The 14,285-nt window shown below is 41.7% G+C and overlaps 1 pseudogene; it reads left to right on the top strand.

Moving 5' to 3' along the window:
* Positions 1-12,327: 12,327 nt before the first annotated feature.
* Positions 12,328-13,717, top strand: LOC140531638 (calcium-binding and coiled-coil domain-containing protein 2 pseudogene; annotated as a pseudogene).
* The last annotated feature ends 568 nt before the right edge of the window (positions 13,718-14,285 follow it).

The raw sequence follows: 14,285 nt of genomic DNA, 5'->3' as shown, positions 1-14,285 counted from the left end.
AGTAAAAAAAATTTGTCTATGGTCTGTGGAAACTTTTAATCTAATGAAGGAAAATAAAACACAAAAGGAAGTTAAAAAGCAGAGAAGAGGCAGAGAGTAATAATAAGGTGGAGTAATTGGCTGATGGTAGAGCTAGGTGATACCATGCGCAGAGTGCCAGCCTTGGAGTCAGGAATTCCTAAGTACAAACCCAGCCTCCAATATTTGCCAACTGTCAGGGGAGGAGCCAAGATAGCAGAGTGGAAAGACACATATGTTTAGCTTTTACCCCACAGCCTATAAAGTACCTGTAAAGAAGAACTCTCAACAAATTCTAGAGCAGCAGAAACCACAGAACAAGGGAGTAGAGGAGATTTCTGTCCCAGAGAGACCTGAAAGACTGCCGGGAAAGGTCTGTTGTGCACTGGACATGGAGTAGAGCCCAGCCCTGCCTTGGCCATGTGGCACTGAAAGGAGCAGATCTGAGCAGGCTTCAGGGACAGAATCTCTAGCAGTAGCACAGATCCCTCAACCCACAGGCACCAAAGGTAAGTGAGAGGGTCTTTTAGGCTGGCCACGAGGGGAGTGGGGTGTCCCCATAACTCAGACCTCCTCAGGAGGCAGCAGTAGAGGCAGCAGCAGATGGGGCTCCCAAAGCAGGCAGTAGCCCACATCCATTGTTGAAGGTCTCATCAGAAGGCCCCTGAGGGAATTGAACCCTGTGTGGTGGCCCTGCCCCAACCTGAGCATCTGATCTTAATCTCACACTGAATAGCAGCCCTGCCCATACTGAAAGCCCCTGAGGCTTGGGAGCAGTTCATTTGAATCTCAGTCCCCACGTGCTGGCTTGGAGGAACTGGAGGCAAGGTGGTTGTGTAGAGGAAACATAGAAGTCAAGTAACTGGCTGGGAAAATGTCCAAAAAAGGGGAAAAAAATAAGACCATGGATGGCTACTTTCTTGGGGAACAAGTGTCTCCCCCCATCCTTTCAGATGAGGAAGAACAAGACATACTGTCAGAGGAAGTCAAGGCCCCTGCCTACAAAGGGAACTTAAATTAGGCTCAGGCAATACAAGACCTTAAGAAACAAGTTAGCAGCTTACTAAAGGAGAACCAAAAAATGCTGAGGAAAATAATAGCTTTAAAAAGAGGCTAACTAGGGGGGCGGAGCCAAGATGGCGGAGTAGAAAGACGCACATACACATAGCTCTGAACCCACAACCCACAGAACGGCTAGAGGGGAGTAACTCACGGCGAATTCTGCACCTAGAGGCCATGGAATATTGGAGCGAGGGAGATTTCTGTTCCGGAGAGACCTGCAAACCTCTCGCGGGGGGTCCTTCGTGCTGTGGACTGGGCGCTGGGACTGGGAGCTGAGTGCAGCCCTGCAGCGGCCACGACACCGTGAGGAAAAGATCCGAGCGGGCTACGGAGATGGGATCTCCAGCGGCCACGCGGGTCCCTCCACCCACAGAGGGACCTGCAAACCTCTCGCAAAAGGTCCATTGCGCTGCAGATGCGGAGCCCAGCCCGGACCTGGGGCGGCCGCGGCACCAAGAGGTACAGATCCGAGCAGGCTTTAGGGATGGGATCTCCAGCTGTGGCACAAACCCCCCCACCCACAGGTGAGGGTCGGTGAGAGACTCTCTTTGGCAGGTCGAGAGGGGAGTGGGGTGCCCCCATGGCTCGGCCCCCCCCGGGAGATAGAAGCTGAGAGGCGGATGCAGACAGGGGCTCCCCAAGCGGACGGGAGCCTGGATCCATTGTGGAAGGTCTGTGCATAAACCCCCTGAGGGAACTGGGCCTGAGAGGCGGCCCTGCCCCGACCTGACCACCTGAACTTACTTCTCACACTGAATAGCAGCCCTGCCCCCGCCAAAAGCCCTAAGGTGGGAAACAGCATTTGAATCTCAGTCCCGAAACGCTGGCTGGGAGGACCAGGAGGTGAGGTGGGTGTGATGAGAACATTCAGAGGTCAAGCCACTGGCTGGGGAGAATGCCCAGAAAAGGGAAAAGAAATAAAACTATTGAAGGGTACTTTCTTGGAGAAAAGACACCTCCTCCCTTCCTTTCTGACGAGGAAGAACAATGCTTACCATCAGGCAAAGACACAGAAATCAAGGATTCTGTGTCCCAGCCCACCCAATGGGCTCAGGCCATGGAAGAACTCAAAAAGAATTTTGAAAGTCAAGTTGGAGAGGTGGAGGAAAAACTGGGAAGAGAAATGAGAGGGATGAAAGAGAAGCATGAAAGCCAGATCATCTCCCTGCTAAAGGAGAATCAAAAAAATCTTGAAGAAATTAACACCTTGAAAACTAGCCTAACTCAATTGGCAAAAGAGGTTCAAAAGGCTAATGAGGAGAAGAATGCTTTCAAAAGCAGAATTAGCCAAATGGAAAAGGAGATTCAAAAGCTCACTGAAGAAAATACATCTTTCAAAACTGGAATGGTACAGATGGACGCTAAGAACTTTATGAGAAAGACAGATATCAGAGAACATAGCGTAAAGATTCGAAAAATGGAAGATAATGTGAAATATCTTATTGGAAAAACAACTGACCTGGAAAATAGATCCAGGAGAGACAATTTAAAAATTATGGGACTACCTGAAAACCATGATCAAGAGAAGAGCCTAGACATCATCTTCCATGAAATTATCAAAGAAAACCGCCCTGAGATTCTAGAACCAGAGGGCAAAATAAATATTCAAGGAATCCGCAGAACACCGCATGAAAGAGATCCAAAAAGAGAAACTCCTAGAAACATTGTGGCCAAATTCCAGAATTCCCAGGTGAAAGTGAAAATATTGCAAGCAGCTAGAAAGAAACAATTCAAGTATTGTGGAAATACAATCAGGATAACACAAGATCTAGCAGCCTCTACATTAAGGGATCAAAGGGTGTGGAATAGGATATTCCAGAAGTCAAAGGAAGTAGGACTAAAACCAAGAATCACCTACCCAGCAAAACTGAGTATAATACTTCAGGAGAAAAAATGGTCTTTCAATGAAATAGAGGATTTTCAAATTTTCTTGATGAGAAGACCAGAGCTGAAAAGAAAATTTGACTTTCTAATACAAGAATGAAGAGAACCATGAAAAGGTGAACAGTAAAGAGAAGTCATAAGGGACTTACTAAAGTTGAACTGTTTACATTCCTATATGGAAAGACAATATTTGTAACTATTGAAACATTTCAGTATCTGGGTACTGGGTGGGAGTACACACACACACACATGCACACACGCACACATACATAGAGACAGAGTGCACAAAGTGAATTGAAGAGGATGGGATCATATCTTAAAAAAAATGAAATCAAGCAGTGAGAGAGAAATATTGGGAGGAGAAAGGGAGAAGTTGAATGGGGCAAATTATCTCTCATAAAAGAGGCAAGCAAAAGACTTATTAGTGGAGGGATAAAGAGGGGAGGCAAGAGAAAAACATGAGGTCTACTCTCATCACATTCCACTATAGGAAAGAATACAATGCACACTCATTTTGATAGGAAAACCTATCTCATAATACAGGAGAGTGGGGGACAGGGGCACAAGCAGGGTAGGGGGGAGGATGGAGGGGAGGGCATGGGGAGGAGAATGCAATCCAAGGTCGACACTCATGGGGAGGGAAAGGATCATAAGAGAATAGAAGTAATGGGGGTCAGGATAAGATGGAGGGAAATATAATTAGTCCTATACAACACAAGTAGTATGGAAATCTTTTGCAAAACTACACAGATTTGGCATATATTGAAATGCTTGCCTTCCAAAGGGAAGGGGTGGGGAGGGAGTGGGCTAAAGAAGTTGGAACTCAAAGTGTTAGGATCAAATGTAATGTTCTTACCACTGGGAAATAAGAAATACAGGTTAAGGGGTCAAGAAAGCTATCTGGCCCTACAGGACAAAAGAGAAGACGGAGACAAGGGCAGAGAGGGAGGATAGAAGAGAGATCAGATTGGTCACAGGGGCAATTAGAATGCTTGGGTTTGGGGGGGGAGGGGATAAAAGGGGAGAAAATTTGTAACCCAAAATGTTGTGAAAATAAATGTTAAAAGTTAAATAATAAAAAAAAGAGGCTAACTCAATTGGAAAAAGAGGTTCAAAAAGCCAACGAGGAGAAGGAGGTTTTAAAAAACAGAATTGGCCAAATGGAGGAGAAGGTTCAAAAGCTCATTGAACAAAATAATTCCTTGAAAGAGAGAATTGAGTTCAGAAAAAGGAATGACTATGAGTTTATCCAAGAAGTTAGTAAAGAAAAGAAAAATTTGAAAAAAATAGAAGATTATGTGAAACAACTCATTGGAAAAACAATTGACCTGGAAAATATATCCAGGAGAAATAATTTAAAAATTATGGGAGTACCTGAAAGCCATGATGGAAAAAGAGCCTAGACAATATTTACCAACTGTATTACCGTATGGAATTCACAACGCTGTTTCTCTCAGTTTCATCATTTTAAAGTGTGTTGGAGGAGGAAATGACAAACCACTTCAATATCTGTGCCAAGAAAACGCCCAATGTGTTTGAAATTAGTCAAACATGACTAAAAATAGTGAACAACAAAAATGAGGCTAATAAAAACTTTAAATGATAATAAGTTTAATCCAATAATGAGCTTTCTGGGGAATGGTGGAGAAGACAGTCAAAGAAGTGTTAAAGTAAGAAATTAAGAAAATCATGTAACATATCTGCAAAAGCGCTTAACACAATGCCTGGTACATCTTAGGAGGTATATAAATGCTTCCTTGCTACTCTCCCTTCTCTTACTCCTTCCAACCACCTTTGATCCCACTTCCAAGAAAGCTAACTTTGTAAACATTGAAAAAATTAAATTTGGCCTTCCTATCAAAACTACTAACAGTGCACTGGGAGAAACTAAATACGGAGTGGAGAGACAGTTTCATGGGATACGACTTTTTGAGGAAAGAAGAACAGCTGTGATTTTTACAAATATATGAACATTTCAGCCTGACAGATAGCTATTAACTCAGGGCAACTTCCTAAAGACTCCACAAAGAGAAGAAAGGACTTGCAGTAATCAAGCTGTTAACTATTTGCCATAAGTGTTCAGTGTATGTATATCTCAACATTTTATTTTAAGTTTGTGCTCATGCTTCCCATGGATTGTATGTTTATTTGTGGAAGAATTTGTTAAAGACTCATCCATCTTGAATGAATATAAGACAAAATCATTAGAAACACTACCCCACCTCATCCTTCAAGGTAAATTGACTAGGGTAAACCCCTAAGTAGGTTGAAGGAAAAACTAAGTAGTTGTTCACTGATAAACCAATTCACTAGGAAGATTGGGAGTCTGGAAAGTAGACTAAACGAATTATTACAAATAAGTACATTTATTTTCTCCTCTTGCCATGTGTCTTTCCAATCTTGTGCCTCAATGATAGATTATATCTTTTTTCTTGCTCTTCTTTGGAGTTCTTTATTAGTTATATATTACAGCTTCTGTAAGTCTCCCCATTACTCTCTATGGAGTATTCTTTTTAGGTTTATTCCATATATAATTGTTTTATTGAAGTCATAGTAAAATGTATTGAAAAAATAAATCTTTCTTTTATAGGAAACTCATAGTCAGCAAAGGATGTTTTTTAAATTTTTATTTATTTATTTATTTGTTATTTTACTTTTAACATTCATTTTAACAAAATTTTGGGTTACAAATTTTCTCCCCTTTTCTCCCCTCCCCCCACCCCAAAACACCAAGCATTCTAATTACCCCTATCACCAATCTGCCCTCTCTTCTATCATCCCTCTCTGACCTTGTCTCCATCTTCTCTTTTGTCCTGTAGGGCCAAATAACTTTCTATACCCCTTTACCTGTATTTCTTATCTCCTAGTGCAAGAACAGTACTCTACAGTTGTTCCTAAAACTTTGAGTTCCAACTTCTTTACCTCCCTCCCTCCCCACCCCTTCCCTTTGGAAGGCAAACAATTCAATATAGGCCATATCTCTGTAGTTTTGCAAATGACTTCCACAATAGTCATGTTGTATAAGACTAAATATATTTCCCTCCATCCTATCCTGTCTCCCATTACTTCTATTCTCTCTTTTGATCCTGTCCCTCCCCATGAGTGTCGACCTCATATTACTCCTTCCTCCCCATGCCCTCCCTTCTATCATCCCCCCACCCTGCTTATCCCCTTCTCCCCCACTTTCCTGTATTGTAAGATAGCTTTTCATACCAAAATGAGTGTGCATTTTATTCCTTCCTTTACTGGAATGTGATGAGAGTAAACTTCATGTTTTTCTCTGACCTCCCCTCTTTTTCCCTCCACTAAAAAGTCTTTTGCTTGCCTCTTTTTTGAGAGATAATTTGCCCCATTCCATTTCTCCCTTTCTCCTCCCAATATACTTCTCTCTCACTGCTTAATTTCATTTTTTTAAGATATGATCCCATCCTCTTTAAGTCACTCTGTGCTCTCTGTCTCTGTGTGTGTGTGTGCGTGTGTAATCCCATCCAGTGCCCAGATACTGAAAAGTTTCAAGAGTTGCAAATATTGTCTTTCCATGTAGGAATATAAACAGTTCAACTTTAGTAAGTCCCTTATGACTTCTCTTTGCTGTTCACCTTTTCATGCTTCTCTTAATTCTTGTGTTTGAAAGTCAGATTTTCTTTTCAGCTCTGGTCTTTTCATCAAGAATGCTTGAAAGTCCTCTATTTCATTGAAAGACCAATTTTTCCCCTGAAGTATTATACTCAGTTTTGCTGGGTAGGTGATTCTTGGTTTCAGTCCTAGTTCCTTTGACTTCTGGAATATCCTATTCCACACCCTTTGATCCCTTAATGTAGAAGCTGCTAGATCTTGTGTTATCCTGATTGTATTTCCACAATACTTGAATTGTTTCTTTCTAGCTGCTTGCAATATTTTCTCCTTGACCTGAGAACTCTGGAATTTGGCCACAATGTTCCTAGGAGTTTCTCTTTTTGGATCTCTTTCATGCAGTGATGAGTGGATTCCTTGAATACTTATTTTGCCCTCTGGTTCTAGAATACCAGGGCAATTTTCCTTTATAATTTCATGAAAGATAATGTCTAGGCTCTTTTTTTGATCATGGCTTTCAGGTAAGCCCATAATTTTTAAATTGTCTCTCCTGAATCTATTTTCCAGGTCAGTTGTTTTTCCAATGAGATATTTCACATTATCTTCCATTTTGTCATTCTTTTCGTTTTGTTTTGTGATTTCTTGGTTTCTCATAAAGTCATTAACCTCCATCTGTTCCATTCTAATTTTGAAGGAACTATTTTCTTCAGTGAGCTTTTGAACCTCCTTTTCCATTTGGCTAATTCTCCTTTTGAAGGCATTCTTCTCCTCATTGGCTTTTTGAACCTCTTTTGCCAGTCGGGTTAACCTATTTTTCAAGATGTAATTTTCTTCAGCATTTTTTTGGGGTCTCCGTTAGCAGGGTGTGGACCTGCTTTTCATGCTGTTCTTTCTTCTCTCTCATTTGTCTTCCCAGTTTTTCCTCAACCTCTCTAACTTGATTTTCAAAATCCTTTTTGAGCTCTTCCATGGCCTGACCCCACTGGGTTGCCTGGGATACAGAAACCTTGGCTTCTGTGTCTTTCCCTGATGATAAGCATTGTTCTGTCTCATCAGAAAGGAATGGAGGAAATACCTGTTCACCAAGAAAGTAACCTTCTATAGTCTTATTTTTTTTCTCTTTTCTGGGCATTTTCCCAGCCAGTGATTTGACTCCTGAGTATTCTCTTCATACCCACTTTGCCTCCAGATCCTCCCAGCCAGCACTTGGGGTCTGAGATTCAAATGCTGCTTCCCAGCCTAAGGGCTTTTGGTGGGGGCAGAGCTGCTATTCAGTGTGAGATTAAGTTCAGGTGCTCAGGTCGGGGCAGGGCCGCCTCACGGGCTCAGTTCCCTCAGGGGGTTAATGCAGAGACCTTCAACAATGGATCCTGTCTCCTGCCTGCTTGGGGAGCCCTGGTCTGCTGCTGCCTCCGCTGGTGCCTCCCGACGGGGCCTGAGTTATGGGGGGACCCCACTCCCCTCTCAGTAAGCCAAGAAGACTCTCTCACCAACCTTTGGGGCCCATGGGTGGAGGGACCCGCACGGCAGCTGGAGATTACATCCCTGAGGCCTGCTGGAATCAGCTCCTTTCGGTGTTGCTTGGCCAAGGCAGGGCTGGGCTCAGCTCCAGATCTGGGGTGCAACGGACCTTTTGCGAGAGGTTTTCAGGGCTCTGGAAGAGAAATCTCTTCTGCTCCATTGTTCAGTGGCTTCTGCTGCTCCAGAATTTGTTGGGAGTTCTTTTTTTACAGAGATTTTATGGGCTGTGGGTTCAGAGCTAGTGTATGTGTGTCTTTCTACTCCACCATCCCAGCAAAGGATTTTTGTCATATCTACCAAGTAATCTAGTGTACAGTCTTCCTCTTGTTAAACCATGCTCCAAATTATTGTATACACAAGTCTATATATCGTACACACACACAAACACACACACACACATACATAAATGCAAATACATACATATATATGAATTAATGGGAGCGGAGACAAGATTGCAGAGTGAGAGCAAGTACTCACCTAAGTTCTTAGACAAACTTCCTCAGATACCTCTGAAAAGAGAATGTGACCAAAATTTGAAGGTACAGAATCCAACAGGAGACAGACTGTGGCAGTTTCAAGACCCAGCACAGACTGGAAGATTCATGGGAAGAATCTGTTACATGAGGCTGGAGGAGTACACAAGGCACACCACAGTGCCTCCCAGCTGGGCCTTGACAGAACTGAGCAGGATAGCCCCAGGGTGGTCTGAGGAACCAGCAACATGGTGGGATAGCAGCTCAGGGTGAGAGTCAAGCAGAGCCAAGCAAGTGACACCTGGGGAATGAGACTCAAGTATCCACAGAAGCTACATCAGAGACTGTCAGCCCAAAGGTTAAATGTCTGTAAGTCACCTACTAGAACCTTTGGGAGCCTAAATGGCAGAGTGATCAGTAAATCCTCCCTTGCCCTTCCCTTGTTGACTTTGAAAGAACTATAAAATATTTCCCCAGAAAAAATCCTGGATCAGTGGTATCAGCAGAAGGGGCAAACAGTCTCATAGCACCTGAGGCTGGAAAAACAGCTAAGGGGGATTCCTCTTACTGTGGCATAGGACCAAGTTGTTCCAGAAACCCAGAGTTTCAGGGGGGTGGTGCCTTGAACTAGGAACCAGGTGTGCCTAAATGCTCCAGGGTAAACGGGAAGACACTACAGTAGCCTGGATCACAAAGCACTCAGCTTGCCTTTGCTCCAGGTCAGCTGAGGAGATCTCCAGTGACCAAACCACCCCTCCCCCACACTTAACAAACTAGCTCCAGGGCTAATCCAGGGAAACACAAACAGAATTAACCTTCTTGTGGTTTCTCACATCAGCTAGCTCAGCAGGAGGTTCTTCAGTGTTTAGCTGAAAGAGCTAGAGGCCACAACACACAAAGCCTCATCATCATGAGCAAGAAACAAAGAAGGAGAGAAAAGACCATAGAATCTTTCCCATGGGGACAAAGACAAAAACATGAATACCAAAGAGGTCAGTATTGAGACTCTACTCCTATCTGAAACTTTGTGCTTGCATGCACAAAAACCACTCCTGGAACAGCTGAAGAAGGAAATAGAAGAAAAAATGGCCAATGATTTTAAAAGAATGAAAACAAAAAACAATTTGCCGAAGAGAATAGCTCTTTAAAAACGAAAAATGAACAAATGGAAAAAGAAGTGCAAAACCTAACTGGGAAAATTGGACAAATGGAAAAGGAGGTGCAAAAACTGAGAAAATAATTTCTTAAAAGGAATAATTAGACAGATGGAAAAGGAGATGCAAAAGTTAATTGAAGAAACCAATTTGATGAAAATTAGAATTGGACAAGTAGAAGCTAATGACCCTATGAGCCCTAAGAATCAGTCAAACAAAATCTAAAGAATAAAAAGATAGAAGAAAATGTAAAATATCTAATTGGAAAAAAACTGACATGGAAAGTAGATCCTGGAGAGAAAATTTTAAGAATTATTGGCATACCAAACAGCTATGATGAAAAAAAGAATCTGGACAATGTCTTCTGATTATTTTAAAAAATATAAATTGCCCAGATTAAGAGAAGAGAAAATTGAATATTTAAACATCCTTATCTTAGAAAAATAAATTGAACAAGCCATTCATGAATTCCCTAAGAAAAATTTTCCAATGCCATATGGATTCACAAGTGAATTTTATCAAATATTTAAATAACAGCTAATTCCAAAACTATATAGAATACTGGGGGAAATTAGGGAAGAAAGAGTCCTCTCAAATTCTTTTTAATGATACAAATATTATTTTGGCACCCAAACCAGGAAGAGCCAAACAGGGAAAGAAAATTATAGACCAATTTCTCTACTAAATATAGAAGCTAAAATTTTAAATAAGATTTTAGCTCTACCCAAAAATTTCTGGAAAAACTGGATAACATTGTGGCAGAAACTAGTCATACACCAATGCCTGACATGGTACATAAGAATAAAATTCCAAATTTGTACATGATCTAGGTATAAAGATTGATACTATGGATTGGTGGAGCAAGGAATAGTTTATTTATCAGATTTATTGAGAAGGGAAGAATTTTTGACTAAAGAAGAGATAGAAAGCACTATGAAGTGTAATATGGTTAAATTTGATTACATCTAACTGAAAAGTTTTTGCACAAACCCAATGCATCCAAGATTTGCAGGAATGCAGAAAACTGGGAAAGAATTTTTGCAGCTAGTGTCTGTGATAAAGGTCTCATTTCTAAAATATATAGAGAACTGAGTCAAATATACAAGCATACAAGTCATTCCTTAATTGATAAATGGTCAAAGGATATGAACAGGCCATTTGCAGAGGAAGAAATTAAAGATAACTGTAGTCATATGAAAAATTCTCTAAATCACTATTGATTAGAGAGATGCAAATCAAAACAACTCTGAGGCACCACATCACACCTGTCAGATTGGCTAATATGACAGAACAGGAAGATAATAAATGTTAGAGGGGATATGGGAGAGTTGGAATGCTAACTCATTGTTGCTGGAGCTGTGAGCTGTGAGCTGATCCAACCATTCTGGAGAGCAATTTGGAACTATGCCCAAAGGGCTGCAAAAATATGCACATCTTTTGACCCAGCAATATTGCTTCTAGGACTGTATCCCCAAGACATTATAAAAATGGGAAAGGGTCCCACATGTATAAAAATATTTATAGCAGCACTCTTTCTGTTGGCCAAAAACTGGAAATCAAGGGGATGTCCCTCAATTGGGGAATGGTTGAATAAATTATGGTACGTGAATGTAATTATTGTGTATTATTGTGCTATTGTATTATTGAATGTATTATTGTGCTATAAGAATGATTAACAGGAAGACTTCAGATTGGCCAGGAAAGATTTATATGATCTGATGCCGAGAGAAAGGAGTAGAACCAGGAGAACTTTATTCATAGCAACGACCACAGTATGAGGGAGTTTTTTCTGATAGAGTTGGAACTTCATTGCAATGCAAGGACTTAAACAATTCCCAATGGTCTTTTAAGGCAAAATATCTGCCACATCCAGAGAAAGATCTGTGGAATTCAGTCGCAGAATGTAGCAGATCATTTTCTTTTGTATTAAGTTTTGGTTTGTTGTATGATTTCTCCCATCTATTTTAATTCTTCTCCACAGCATGAGTATATTGAAAACATATTTAATAGGAGTACATGTGTAGAACCTGTATAAAATTGCATGCCATCTCCAGGAGGGAGGGAGGGAGGAGGGAGGGGAAAAAAATCTAAGTTATATGGTAGTGATTGTAAAAAACTGAAAATAAATAAAATTAATAAAATTTAAAAATATGTATGTGAATTAACAGTATTTATTAATAAATGGATTTCCCTCTGCAAATATTCATTGATTTCCACCACATTTTAACCTTTTGATTTTTTCCCAAACATGCCTTTGATTCTTATGATTCTTGAGCCCACCAATTATCTCAAAAAGTTCGTGGTGTAATTAGACAGAAAGCATTTAAAATATAAGATATATAGTTAAAATAGTGATGATTAATAAAAGGAAGGCACTTGCCAAAAAGGGAAATAAAGAAAGATTTCTTGTAGCAAACAAGAAATGTGAAACTCGATAGAAACTAGGGAAACTGTTAGATAGAGATGAGTAGGGGAGTTAGTCAGACGTGGAGAAAAGCATCGAGGCACTGGTGGGGTGGGGCATTGGAGGGACGCCCGAGAAGTTCGCTCTGGGATCTTCTTCTGCCCCCCCCCCCGTCCCGCCCCTGTTGCTTCTGAGACGCAGCTGCTGGTGGCTGTTGCTGCTGCGGGACCCCTCCATCATGGACGAGACAGACAAAGAGCCCCCAACATCAGCTGTCCTGCTGGATCACTGCCGTTTCTCTCAGATCATCTTTAACGACGTGGAGAAGTTTTATATCCCAGGGGGAGATATCACATGCCATTATACCTTCACCCAGCATTTCATTCCCTGAAGGAAGGATTGTGTTGGCATCTTTAGGGTAGGATGGAAGACAACGAGAGAATATTACACTTTCATGTGGGCTTCTTTGACTGCCGACCTCAACAGTAAATCATCCTTGCAGCATCAGGTGCAGCTTAAAGCTTACTACCTACCCAAAGATGATGAGTATTATCAGTTCTGCTATGTGGATCAAGATGATGTTGTGTCCCTTTCTAGTTCCGTCCAGAAAGTGAGGAGGACATCTTAGTGGTCACCACTCAGGGAGAGGTGGAGAAGATTGAGCAGCTCAACAAGGAACTTCGCCAACAGAGCCAGGAGTTGAAAGACAACTGTAAGTCTCCAGAAACAGAGCTCAGACACGCATGTTGAACTCCAAAAAACTCAGAATCTGCAGGAGACTGGAGTCTCTGACAGAGATCAGTACGGCATTGGAGCAGAGGGTCATTGTCCTGAATTAAGAGGATGAGTCTGAAAGTACAGAAGGGCTGTAGGGAGACAGAACTGCTTCAACTTAAAGAGCAGAACCAGAATGTGGCCTCAGAAAATGAGAAAATGGGCGTCAGGCTGAAGACCACTCTTGATCATCTTGATCAGCTTCCAGGCACAAATTTCAGTACAAGAGAAAAAAATGGAGAAACTAACTCGGGGAGACCGGGACAGAACAGAGCAACTGGAGCATTTGAAGAAGGAAAATGAACAGCTGCTTTTCAGTTTGACTAAACAGAGGGAGCACCAGCAGAAGCTTGAACAAACTGTGGAGGAAATGAAACAAAAGGAAACTGAATCAACCTGGAAGCACCAGAAGTTCACGAACCAGATTGGTGACCTGATGAAGAGGCTAGATGAGAGCAAGTTTTTTCTATCAGGAGCTACAGAGGGAGAAGACCAGATTAGAAGGAGAAAAAGAATGCTTGAAGAAGGAAAATGAGAGGCTACTGTGTTATGTGTGTGAGGATTCTGATTCTAATCTTCTCTCTAACCCTACTCCTGTTCAAGAAGCCCTACAATAAAACTCTGGACTTCTTTTGGGAAATCCTTATTCTCCTACCCAAAACATCCAGGTCCCCATCCTGCCCTCTATTAAAAAGTGCCCCATCTGTCATGGGGTCTTCCCTGATGATGTGGAGGAAAACGTCTTCGAGCAGCACCTACAGACCCATATCCTAGACTGCTCATACTGTGATGAGGTCTTCTCAGAGATTGAGCAGCAAGTGTATGATGACCATGTGTTCTGCCATTCACTTTAAAAGTGTCACAACTGCTTGGCCTTGGGTAGAGTTCGCCAGAAAGTCCCTCTTAAGAGCAGTGAGTCAAGATTGGTTCTAAACCTAAAACTACTAAAGTCACTCAATCCTTCCTTCTCTGGACATGGTGTCCTGATGACTCATCTTTGAGACACTTGTTAACCTTCATCCTTTTGAATCAATCTCTTAGCTCAGATAACCACTCAGGCTTTGCTACCCTGTAGCCTTTACCTTTCTGAAAAGAGACCCGATGAACCTGCCCCAGAGTGAGGCTGTCCTGGCTTTATAGACCAGAGCCTGACTTGGGCGCTGAAGTGATTGGACCTCTCTGTTGTCCAAACTGCTGTTGAATTGGTCAAGCCAAGATGAAACTGGTCCAAATGAATTTGGACTATTCTCAATTATAGCCCTGCATCTAGAAGGCATTTGAGGACATGAACATTTTGCTTCCTTCAAGATTCATATAAAATGCTGCTTCCTTTGCCTTTCTTGATTCCCCAAGGAGTTATTTTTTTTTTGCGCATATGCTATATATAATTTTATGTAAAGAGAATTTTTATTATTCAAGTAA

Source organism: Notamacropus eugenii, chromosome 3, assembly GCF_028372415.1.
Source record: "Notamacropus eugenii isolate mMacEug1 chromosome 3, mMacEug1.pri_v2, whole genome shotgun sequence".
NCBI classification, from domain to species: Eukaryota; Metazoa; Chordata; class Mammalia; order Diprotodontia; family Macropodidae; genus Notamacropus; species Notamacropus eugenii.
The sequence above is the reverse complement of the archived record's forward strand: the minus strand, read 5'-3'. Positions and strand labels throughout refer to the sequence as shown.